We start from the raw sequence: 13,156 nt of genomic DNA on the forward strand, positions 1-13,156 counted from the left end.
TAGAGTGCATTAACAGTATCTTTCATTTTGCTGAGCTTTACTATAGAATTTGCAGGACATTGTAGAAATTTAGCATAAACGTTGCAATAGGAATGACAAGTTGGTGTACTGCGCCGTCACGTTTTATTTTTGTTCATATAGATGTATACTAGGCTAACAACCACTAAGGCCCTTATAAGCCTAGCAGTGCAACCAAAATGTGACCCACAAATTTGATTTATATAGGGGTGATTTACTGACTGCCTCTGTCCATCACAGACATAGGTGCCAGACCAGGGGTGAATTTCTGGTTACCCATCCACTGGTCCAGGTTGCACTCATTTATTTATTATTTATTTGACATTTGTTAACCGGGATAGACCATCTGGACAAAAGCCCTTTTTCAGAGGCCTGGGGAGAAAAGCTCTACAGTACAATTAAGGAAGAAAAATTTACAAAAATTGAAGTTGAATACAATACACAATAAAACAGGTAAGCAAATGTAGATACAGCTCCATAGTACAATATAGTAAGAGGCATTATAACATTGAAGAAAAACATAATAAAGAAATAAACAATAAAACATTTGAATGAATTTACATAACACATTGGGTTATCTTCAGAGGGTAACCGTACAATACAGATCAGTTGTTAAATGAGTTAAATAGTAGGAAACGAAGGAATAGAAAGGATAGTGGTAGAGAAAGGGGTGGATTCATGTCATATGATTACAGAGGCAAATCCATGTGCTATTAAGGTACCTTTTGAGAGTTTTCTTGAATTCCTGGATGTGTGAAATATTTCTAAGGGTCATGGGGAGCTTGTTTCATGCAAGAACAAGGAAGTAGCTGTATAGACTCTGTCCAACAAATTTTTTAGGTTTGTGAATTTGTAAGAGATATTGGTCAGAGCTTCTGAGAGATCGAGGGGGCTTATAGAAGGAGACAAGTGAGGAAATATTAGGGCAAGAGGAGGGCTTATTCAAAATAGTATGGATAAATAGAAGTTGGGTAAATAAGAATTGGTTAGGAAACTCTAGCCAGCTGAGTGTCTGGAGAGTGAAGCAGTGGTGTGATCCTGAGGCCAGATTAGCTGCAAATCTAGCAACTTTGTTGTAGATGGTTTCAAGTTTGGAAAGTAGTGAGGACTGTAAGCTAGTTAAAATTTGAGAGCTGTAAAAGAGGTTGGGGAGGTATGGAGGAACTCTGCTTCACATGGATGGGGAGCTGGTTCCAGAGAATATCTGTGTCTCCAACATGTCCTATTAATGTTGCAAGCAAAATTTAGGTCTTTTAATCCAGTAGTGCTGATCATACCTCTCAACCTGAAAACATCAAAAATCTGGACAAAGGCCCATGGACAATAGGTACAAATCTGTACACTGATTAACATAAAATTTACATACATAATTATGTAACTCTGCCCACTCCAGTGGAATTGTGGGATACCAATGTTTAAATGCAAAGTGAAGAACAGACAAAATATAATCATGAAACAAAATAAACAGAATAAGGTTTTGTTTATATTAATATGTGAACTTGTATCAAACTTTGAACTTGTGCAAACTGCAAAACTAAAATACAATTTTATTTTATAAAAACAAAATTAGCTGCTTCAGCCTTCTACAGCCAGAAAATAAATGAGCTGGATTTACACAGAGGAAATCAGCAGTTAGGTAGATTTTCAGACTGAGCGCTTTTCGGGAAATGCGATCAGTTCTTTCAAAGCAGACAAGTGTAGCAATTGATTGAAATCAAATATAACTGTAATACCTTAGAATATATGGATTTAGCTAACACTAGGAATACATTCAATATAATTTCTACAAAGATCATTATGAAACAATATTTTTTATGGAAAATATTTACGCAATCTATTGCAGAACTATCCATACAAAACATTACTTTTGAAACATTTACATTTAGGCTGCTGTACTAATATCACCTTTAGCTGTTTTGTTTAAAAATGATACTATTCTCACTTTGTCTAGTTTTCTGAGATCAATTTCTACAAGATTCAGGGACAATTTTAGAAAAATGTTTTTTCATTAGTGTTAAAGATTAAAGGGAGGTCTCAGTAGTTTAGTTTCCATGTTGTCTCTAAATGAATATGAGGTAAATTTAAATATAAACTTACTTTGCAAAACAGCTCATATAAAAGTTTAAAAGTCAGACATTTCCACAAAAAAATGTCTCCTGTAGTAAATGGTAACCATTTTTTTTAAATGTGTTGCAATGATGTTCACTGGGAAGGGAGAAGATGAACCTTAGGATTTTGTTTTTGCTGACTTGCAGTATGTGGGTTTTGAGGTAAAAGTAGGGCATTTAATGGTAGGCAACATTCTAATCTTAGCAAAAGAATATTATAGTTTGTTAAGACCTCCAAAAGTCAGTCATTCCCCATGGCCTACTGATCAGTGCCATTGCTAGAGTTTGTGCCGCCTGGGTCTGTCTTTGAATTTGCTGCCCCTCACCTCACAAAATCATAGTGAAATGGGGCTGCCCAAACAAAACCCTCCCCCCTGCAGCCATTCCAGTGCCCCATTACTTGGCTATTTCTCCCATTTTACCATAAACACTGTAATCTGCATACTCCTACAATGATTATTTAGATTTCATTTAAAACTTTTATTTTACATTTTATAGCACAAACACTAATAGACATCTGTTAAACAAAGCAATATAGTCTCATGGTGAAAACAGACTTAGCATTAAAACTTCTCTGCCTCTGAAATTCACATTCATTGAAACAGCATTGAAACCCACATTCAAAGAAAATGCATCTGGCCAGTGGTGGATAAAGATTACCTTTGGGCTGTTTTCAAATTGCAGGCCCCTTACACACATTATTTAGGACCATGCAAACATAGATGTGTTCTTTGATACACCTTCCTGATTGTATTAAATTATATTCCTTGTATAATACAGCACACTTGTTAGAGTGCGTTTTAAATTTATTGTTTTGAACATTTTTCCAGTAAGCAATGAAACAAAATGTATGAACCAATAATCATGACAAAATTGCCCAATTTAGAACATTCCACCATAAAAGTCTTCTCAAACTTCTGTCTTTACAATCCACTAATGTAAGCAATATGCACAATCTCTGCAGAAGTAAAAGTCATCCAAATAATTCCACACTGAAGAGATCTGTAACCAATGAAGAGGTTGCTTCTAGCAAGCAACTTTATATTTCATTGTTTTAGCTACAAATAAAGTGCCTGTTGCCCTTGAAGAATAAATGGCCTATGTTACGTTAAAAAATGATAAGCTAGTAATATTGCAATAGGGAATGGATGGAAAACTGATAACAGGTTCATAGTTACTAGGTATCTCTGCCAAAGGAGGACATTCTCGGGACTGCAGCATCCATACCTTTAAAAGTCAAGCAATCCATCTACATACTGTTTCTAAAGACATGCTTCTGGAGCATTTCTTCCCGGGCCTCCACTGAAAACAGGATCCGTGGAACCTAGTTAGACTTTCCCGGTCAACAAATGTTAAATAAATAAATATATAAATAAAAATAAAAATACTGTGGGAGTAGAACCCACAGCCTTCTGCGTCAAAAGCAAGTGCACTACCTGTTGTGCTACTAACACAAACAGGCTTGCTATAAGCAACACTAAACATATCTTCCCCTGAAGAACTTTGCAGTACAAGAAATCTGGAAAAAAAGTCAAAATTCATTGGGGGGGGGCCCTAAACCAGGGAGTGGGACACATTTTAAACATTGCTTCTATAATCTTAGAAATTTGCTAGAATAAAATGTTTTGGCATTACCATGCATTTCCTGAAAGATAGGAAGACTGAAACTTAAATGGCTATAATTATTTAGTGAATTCACTTCTCACAGATTTGCCATAAAACCACAAATTTTAAGAGAAACACATACCAAAAGTATGAGCCAAACATTTCAGATACTCTGTGAAACTTTGGACAGTCGAGAGCTATGGACTTAACTCCTTGAATCACAAGTGGTGGTGTGGGCAGAGAAGTCAGGCTCTTGCCCCTTATACCCAAAGTATAGGGTTTGAGCCTGTGTAACCCTAACCACCAGTTATACCTAAGTGGGGCATTTTACACACATGCTTTACTAACTTAACTCAAACTCCGGGTTATAACATCTTGGGTTAGGATATATTAAACTATATTGTACTGATTGATCAGATTTGGCAAACTGTAATATTCAGTGTTTCAGCATTCTGTCACATATCTTTAGTCTGGACTCTGGAATTAAGCAACTGAATTGCATTTATATAAACGTGCATCTTGTCTGAACATTAAAGAATGATTTGTTAAATGCAAATATCTGGTAAATGGAAATAAACTTCAGCAGAATTTTGTGCATTATTTGTGCCATTTGATTCACTGAGTAACTGAGTCTAAAACTACCAAATCACAATCAGTTGAACAGCTTAAACTGGCACTCCATCAAATTATCAGCTTAGCACAACAAACAACAGCATACCAAATAATAAAAAAGGCATCTTGGGCCAAAACTGCATTACAGTTTTTATTTCATATGTCCTAGCAATGAGAACTCATTTAACACAGTACTACCATTATACCACTGTTCAGCATATGATAAATCCATATTAGAAATAAAGTGCAACTGTTAAATTGTACAACCCCTAAAAACTCTTAACTCAGGAAATACTGTCAAATTCTGAGTAAATGTTGCTAAAATAATTCCAGAAATAAATTGGAATCCCTAACTTGTCATGCTAATCATACTCAGAAAGCAAATTACAGAGAAAAAAATATGTCCTGCATTTCTCTAGGACCAGAAGTTCATGAGAGTATTCAGTAAAACCAAAGTCAGATTATTAGATCATCTTATATGTAGAGACTTGTTTGTAATAGAAAAACACAGGAGCTTAGATTTGTGGTCTGCATTCTAACAAGTTGTTAATAAACAGTGTAATGAGCCATTGCCATTTTTTCGCAATCGTAAGCGACACAGCTATTAACAGCTTATAACCTTGATCTTCTGCACAAACTGCCTGACAAATTATTTGCTAAGATAGCTCTTGAAATATGATCTTTCTTGTTTTCCAAAATGTTTTTATTCATTTTATAACACAATAACTTAGCAGTGTAGCAACAAGAAAAAAAACTATATACAATGTCCATAACAACCAAAAAAAAAAACAATATACATAGGAGAACATTTAATATTTCTCTAACAGATTAGACAATTTTGTCCAAGCGATTAAATGATGGGTTGTGTTGTTAATCCTTCCTTTTATAGTAGCAATCTCATTCTTACAAAAGTATTTCACAAGATGAATAAACTCAACTTTAAAGACAGGAGTAGACTGGGATTTCCAATTTTTAGTAATAATTTCCCTTGCTATAGAGAGGACAGACCCATACCTTTCAAATGTACCTCATTGTGAGGAACATTCCTTATTTGGGGTCTGAAAAAGTTCATGTTCCTCGAAGTTCCACACTGACAGGGTCTGTCACACATTTAGTGTTAGCAGCATTTTAACTGATATCAGTGGTAAATAGAACTGAATCATATCATTTCATTAAAAGACTTATTCTATAAATAAAAATATCACATTTTAGCCATTCTATGAGCTTCCTAGATTAAGTTGTTAGTAAGCCATTAGTAAGTGTTCCACATTTTGCCGATTTGTTCCACATTTATGAGAAGCAGTGTTCCTCATTTTGGAGATGGAAGGTTGAGAGCTATGGACAGACCATTGTAAAATGTTTGGTTTTTAGGAATTAATTCAGGAAAAGGAACACTGAAAAGGATAAGTGAGTCAGAAATTATGCAGTTGTCATTCCATAGAGCTTTACAAAGTTATTTAAAGTCTAACCAAAATGGGGAGCCATGTGTATCCAGTCAGCATCAGGGTGTCCACATCTCCAGCATTTCATTTCATCTTTCTTGTACATTATTGCTAGTATATGTGCTGTGAAAAAACATCTATGTAAAAATTTCCATGTGTATACACGCCAGAACTGGGAAGATGTGGATTCCTTCACCGACTGTAAACAAAGTTTTTTTATCTTTTTCTGAGAATACTTGTCTATAAACTTCACTTGAATAATTCCAAAAAGAAACATGTTTTTCTGAAAGTGTTTCTGAGAATTTTATAAATAACAGATATGTATGAAGTATTCTTGGGAGAGCTATTAATAATTGTTGAGACAAAATACAAGATTTTTAAGTTACTCTTATTGTATGCCTCTAATGAGGGTACGAGCTTAGTATGTATAAAAATCCTTACAAGTTTGGATGTTCAGCCAATTGCAATTTTACAAACTATATATGTTGATCAAATAGTCTGCAGAAATTATTTTATTAGCTGAGATAAATTGATTCCAATATAATAGATCACCCTTTTAAAATTAACATTCATTTGTGTAAGCAATGGGAAACATAATTATTGATAAATTCATAATGAATTGATTGATTAGAAAACATAAGCATTTTAAACAACATCAATATTTGGTTTATAAGCGCTATGAGAACAAGTTTTGGCCTTTCACTTTGAATGTATATTTTTAAAATCCATATAAAGATGTTTGTATGTATTTGAGTATATGGTTCAAGCAATGTCCTGTTACTATTAAGAAGTAAGGTTTCATGTATTGATTTCCAATATAATGTATAACAAGTATTATTCCAAAGCAACACACTGTTATTAAATGCGGAGTTTAAATAAAAATCAATAATTGGAAACCCTATACCTCATTCATCTCAGCTTGTGGTATGCCAGAGAAGATACATTCTTGTTTTTTGAGATACCAAAGAAAGTTAAGTAATAAGTTATTCATTTTCTGTTTAATTTTAACAAGTGGGTAAAGTATTAGACCTTGGCCAATGAATACGATTTTAGGTAACAGTATCATTTTGATTAAAGTTAGTCTGTCTTCAAATGTGAAGAAGAGTCTGTTCCAACTGTCTATTAGACTAGTAATTTAGTTTATAAGTTGTTGGTAATTAGTTGTGAGTGATTTTTTATAATTAGATTCAATAATGATACCTAGATACTTAATATGCGTGCCCTCCCAGATTATGTCTCTTTTGGATCTAAGTTTCATAGTAACATTTTTATTCACCAGAAGTGCCTGCATTTTGTTGTTATTGAATTTTAGACCAGAGATGTGTGCAAAGAAGTCTACATTATGTAATAGGTGATCTGAATTTTCAATATTATTAGAAGTTATTAGTAGGTCATCAGCAAACAGTTGTATCTTGGGGAATAATTTGCCTGTCACTTATATCCTTTAACACTGTCATTATTTCTAACATAATTTGCAAGAGGCTCAATAGCCAGTTCAAAGAGTAGTGTGGAGAGGGGGCACCCCTGTTTAATACCTCTTAATATTTTGAATGAGCTAGATAGATAAGATCCAATCTTTACATAGACAATGGACTTTTCATATAGTTTGTTTAATTAATTGTGATCATTATGATGACCACTGTGGCACTTGAAAATGAAACTTTACTTATGCTTTATTTTAGCAGACAATTCTGCCTTCAGAGTTTTTCCTCTGCCCTAGTAAACCAGTAGTAAGCAAAGTCACTGGCTATGGTTAGAAACTTCTAGAACTTCAGAAAATCTCCTGCTATTTTCTAAATAAACAATGCTGCTTGACTTGAAAGATTACATAGATTTCTAGCTAAAAAAAATCAATGGCCTTCAGTTATTCCAGTCAGATTGTCAGCTCTTTCTCTGTATCTGTCTCATATAGACTCCTCTGAGGGGATCTTCATCTAGCCATTCGAGCCATGAAAGACCTGACCCTCCTTGACTTCCAATTCCTTCTCAGAACAAATGGTTCGTCAAATGCCTGGATGAAAAACTAAGCATTCATCATTAGATAAATAATGTATGTTGGCATTATAGATTCATATCTCAAGTTATAAACTTATCTCTTGAACCAATGTCCACTATATGATACACAGAGTAGCATCATTGCCAATTTCAGAATAAACCAAGATAACTGGATGGGCGGTCTCAAAGTCTTCCCTAATCTATCCTGTACTGTGTTCTTTGAGACTGGAGGGAACATTTGCATATAGTTTATTGGCTAGGCTTGGAATCCACTGTAGACTGATTTCCTAGTACTTACCTATGAATCTATACAAAACAATGTTTACAATGAACATCAGCAGTATGCATAATGTAAGAATATATATTTGTTATTATTATGAGAGCCATACAGGAATACTTTACTGGACTATTCTGATGTGAATAGAATACAACATAAACATATCTACAATCTTCTTTAAAAAGTGAAGGTCACATTGCTGTATCTGATTTCAGGCAAACTATATCTAATGCACAATTTTCATAAAATGTAATGTCTGTGGTTTTGGAGAAGGTAACCTGACTATATTAGACAGGCAAGAAATAGGACTACTCAAAAATATACTTAGAAATTTCTCTGAAAACTAATTCAGATTACTTTTGTGTTTAGCTGTTTAAATATCACAGAAAAGGCATTTTGACAGGAATGCTGTCTTTTTTTATAATTTGAGGTTATTTACTTTTTATTTGTTTATATTTATTAACCAGGTATGTAGACTGATTCAGGAATCCTTTTCGGCCACAACCTGGGTAAAACACAGAGGAGTATTACAAAAAAGTTTAATTAAAAAATTAACATAGTTCAGTTAAGAGAGACTATAAAGTATTACATCCAGGGTGCATCTGAGGAATGCACAGCTAAAGCACTGACATTCAGATGTGTTGAACATAAATATAATAACAGATAACACATATTGAATTTTAAGACCCTGGTAGAAAGCAAAGCTTAAATCATACTTTATTATAGGTTCATAGGTAGGTGCTAGGCTATCTGCCCGAAGGCATTTATAAGCCTAGCCAGAATGTGTTGGCTTTTGCCACCCCCTTAGATTAGTTCCCTGTGTCTCTGTCCAGCAGAACAACTGAAGTAATCCCCGGGGTAAACTTTCTGTTTCCCATCCACTCGTCAAGGTTTCCCTTGAAGAGTGTTAGTGAGGAGCTCTGCCTAATGTAGATTGGAATCTTGTTCCAAAGCATGGGAAGTCTCTGGGACAGGAATATATCCCTCCAGCATGTCCTATTTATCATTGTGGTGAGGTTTAAATCCCTAGAGGGTGTGGCTTGAGGGGATATGGTTTTCTTTAGGTGGAGCATGTCCATCAATTCTGGGTTGGACATTACCTTGTATGTCAGGCAGAGATCACCTCTGAGTAGGTGGTATGCAACTGAGTACAGCTGGAGTTTCTTCAGTCGAACTGCATAGGGCATCTGTTTGAGGCCAGTGATCCTCTTGGTGAGGTACTTCTGTGGTCTTTCCAGCTGCTGCAGGTGTCTTGTCAGGTACATCTCAAATGGGACGCTGTACTCTATGATGGGTCTGATGAGTGATAAACAGAAGGGCACAATGACCTCTTTTGATCTGGATGTGAACCCTTTTGTGATTAGTTGGGCCACATCGAAGGATTTTCTAACCACTTTGGCAATGTGATTATCAAAGGAGAGATTACTATCTACTTGGGTCCCAAGATCCCTTATTATGTCTTCCATATTTAGGGGACTACCACCTATGTGGTAGTTTGTGGGTACTTTGTTTTTTCCAAAGGGGATGACTATGCACTTTTTGGCATTTAGCTTGAGGCCATGATTTTGACACCAGGTATCTGTCTCAGTGAGACCCTTTTGGATGATGTCTGTGTCAGCCGGAGAGTCAATTATAGCCCCTAGTTTGCAGTCATCTGTGAACTTGGTCAGCCATAGTCCTCCTGTGCTTGCCTGTACCTTTGAGAAGTATATACCGAACAGGAGGGATCCACAGACTGTGCCCTGGGGAACGCCACTTGTAACCGGTTTAGAGTCAGACCTAGCTCCCTCAATTCTCACCATGTGGGTTCTGTCCATGAGCCAGTTGGCAACCCATCTTGTGATGTAAGGGTTTGTGTTCAGGCTGGTGAGCTTGTCTATAATACCAGAATGGGGAATGGTGTCGAAGGCCTTTGCGAGGTCTAGGTAGGCTGTGTGTACCACCTTTCCCTCATCTATAGCCTTGGTAACTGTCTCAAAGAAGTCCACCAGGTTTAGGAGGCATGATCTGCCCTTAACAAAGCCGAACTGGGTAGGGTCCAGTGTTTGGAGGTTACCAATGTCTCTGTTAATGAGTTCCATGATGATGCGCCCCATAGCCTTGCAGACCAAGCTAGTCAGGCTTATAGGGTGATAGTTCCTGGGGTCTGTTGTGGCTCCATCTTTGTGGAGCGGAATAACCTGTGCTGTGCACCACTCTATGGGTACATAGCCTGTGGAGAGGCTGAGTCTTAACAGTGTGTTTAGGTGAAGGGTTAGTTCATCTTTGAGCTTGTGTAGGACGCACCTGGGACATAGTCCGGTCCCATTGATGCTGTGTTTCTGGCTTTGGAGAGGGATGTTTTAACCTGAGTGTCTGTGATTTCAGGGGCTCTACATTCTCCTGGTATGGTTATGGGCCCTTTTAGGGGTGAAGTTTGCACTGAACCTGTCTGCCAGGATGTTGGCGATATCAGTCTGTTCAGTGTATTTTGTGCCTTTCTGCACTAACTCCGAGCAGATCTGAGCATTACCACTTAGATTGTTGACATAGTTAAAGAATGCCTTGTGGTTATCTTTGGAGTCCTTGGCAATTTTTCTTTCAAAGCTAGCCTTGGATGATTTTATGAGGGATCGTAGTTTCTTGCTGATACTGATCAGGGATGTCTTCCCTTCTTGGGATTTTACTCTTTTCTGTACTAGTTTCCTCCTTCTATTGTATAACTTGTTTATGGCAGCGGTCCACCAGACTGGTTTCCTTTTCTTGGAAGAGTGAGTCTTGGTTTTGCTTGGGATATCATGATCCATGCATCCTTGTAGGTGCATGTAGAATGTATTAGTAAAGGATTTTGCAGCTTGGACAGCATTATCCTTTAGCATAGAGGCTTTGAAACTTTCTACCTCGGTCTTAAGTAACGTGAAGCTCGCTTTTGAAAAGTTTTTCACAGTGGTTTCCTTGACCGGGGGGGGCGGAATGTGGACATCCAGAGTGATTAGTTTATGGTCAGATCTAACCAGCTAGGGGTTGACCTCTGGTGTGGAACACCGGTCGCCCATGTTGGTGATGACCAGGTCCAATATGTTGTCACCTCTGGTGGGAGTGTTGACCAGTAGATCCAGGGCATTTGAGTTTATAAACGCTAGGAAATGTTGGCCAAGGGAGTTAGTACTTGAGTAATTATCCCAGTTGATGTTTTGGTAGTTGAAATTACCCAATATTAGGGTGTTTGGTAGGACCTGTATGTTTCCCAGTGTTTCTGGAATTGCAGAATGGGGTCCTGGGACAATGTGGGTGATCTGTACCAAGCTACAATTTGAATTCCAATTTTGCCCGTTGTTAGTTGCACGTGGATGATCTCTGAAGCATTGTGCTATGCCACTAACCTGGAGGTGTGGGTATCCTTGATGAATATGGATACATCCCCGCCTTTTGTATTTCGGTCCGGGTTCTGTGGCTGGAATGTATGGTATGAGTTCTAGTCTGGTAGTGCTGGGGTGCTCTCTGGATCCTTAAACCAGGTTTCTGTTACTGCACATATATCGATTTTCTCCATACTGAGGAGTGCCTCAAGTGCATGCATTTTGAGGCTTAGACTTCTGGCATTGAGTAGCATTACCCTCAGTTTTTTGTTACTTGCGCTATTTACGGCATTACTCAGTACTTATATGTACAAAATATATAAATATTGTCACCCTTGATTTAAGTAAAGGTTTCTGATCTCTGATTGATTTTAACATCATAATACTACTAATGTTATCTTTTATTCTACAAAATTAGTGGGTGTCAGTATACATTACTAACATGGGCGATTGTTGCTCTACACCAGTAGTCAACTCCTCCCTGGTTAGATCCAACCACAAACTAATCATCTTGGAAATCCACATCCCTCCCACCCCACTACAAAGGTAACCACCATGAAAAACTTCTCCAAAGCTAACTTTGGAATCCTAAAAACAGAAGTGGCTAACTTCACTGCACCCATGCAAATGGAGATCAGTTGCATGACCGCTGAATATTACACCAATGCACTATATGAACAAGTACACAAATGCATGGATCTCACCATACCCAACAGAACCAAGATGCTCTCCTGCAAAAAATGGAAGCCAATCTGGTGGTCCCCTGCCATAAAAAAACTACAACAAAAGGAGGAAACTGATGTGGAATAAGGTGAAGTCCCAATACTGGAATAACTCCCTTATCAGCCTCAACAAAAAGGTGAGATCCCTCATCAAATCCCCTAAAGCTAGCTATGAAAGCAGAATTGCAGCTGATAGTAAATACAACCATATGGCCTTCCATAGTTATGTAAAGAATCTCCATGGCAATACCCAAATTTGCTCTGAGCTACTGCACAATGGTACCTCCTATACCGAGCCAACAGATATTGCCAATATACTGGCCGTTAGATACAGTGCCAACTTTACCCCCCCCAAGAGATCAGTCACAATACCAGTATATTGCCAGGCACCCAGTATTACTGCTGCACAGGTGAAAACAGCACTGCCCAAGCCCAAGAATACAGCTTGTATGGGACCTGACAATATCCCTGACTGTGTTCTACATTAACTACAGAGTGAACTGGCACCTCACCTGTGTGCCCTGTTCAATCACAGCCTCACCTCAGGCTTTGTTCCTACCGAATGGCACACTGCTACAGTCATCCCTCTCCACAAAGGAGGAGCGATTACAGACCCTGGGAACTATCGCCCCATTAGCCTGATGAGTCTGATATGCAAAGCTATGGAAGGCATCATCATGGACCTAATAAACAAGGATATAGGGAATTTCCAAACTCTGGATCCCACACAGTTTGGTTTTGTGAAGGGTAGATCATGCCTGCTTAACTTGGTCAACTTCTATGAGTCAGTTACCAGAGCTATGTATGAAGGCAAGGTGGTTCATACAGCCTACTTTGATCTAGCCAAGGCCTTTGATACCATTCCCCACTCAGAAATCATAGAAAACTCACTAAGCTAGGCATCAACCCCTATATCACTAGGTGGGTTGCAAACTGGCTTACAGGTAGAACCCACAGTGGGAAAGTAGCTGACTCCAAGCCAGACTGCTGACCAGTCATGAGTGCAGTCCCACAGGGTTTGATCCTGGGTCCCCTCCTG

This window comes from Protopterus annectens, chromosome 2.part1 (genome assembly GCF_019279795.1).
Source record: "Protopterus annectens isolate FY-2018-M chromosome 2.part1, PAN1.0, whole genome shotgun sequence".
NCBI classification, from domain to species: Eukaryota; Metazoa; Chordata; order Ceratodontiformes; family Protopteridae; genus Protopterus; species Protopterus annectens.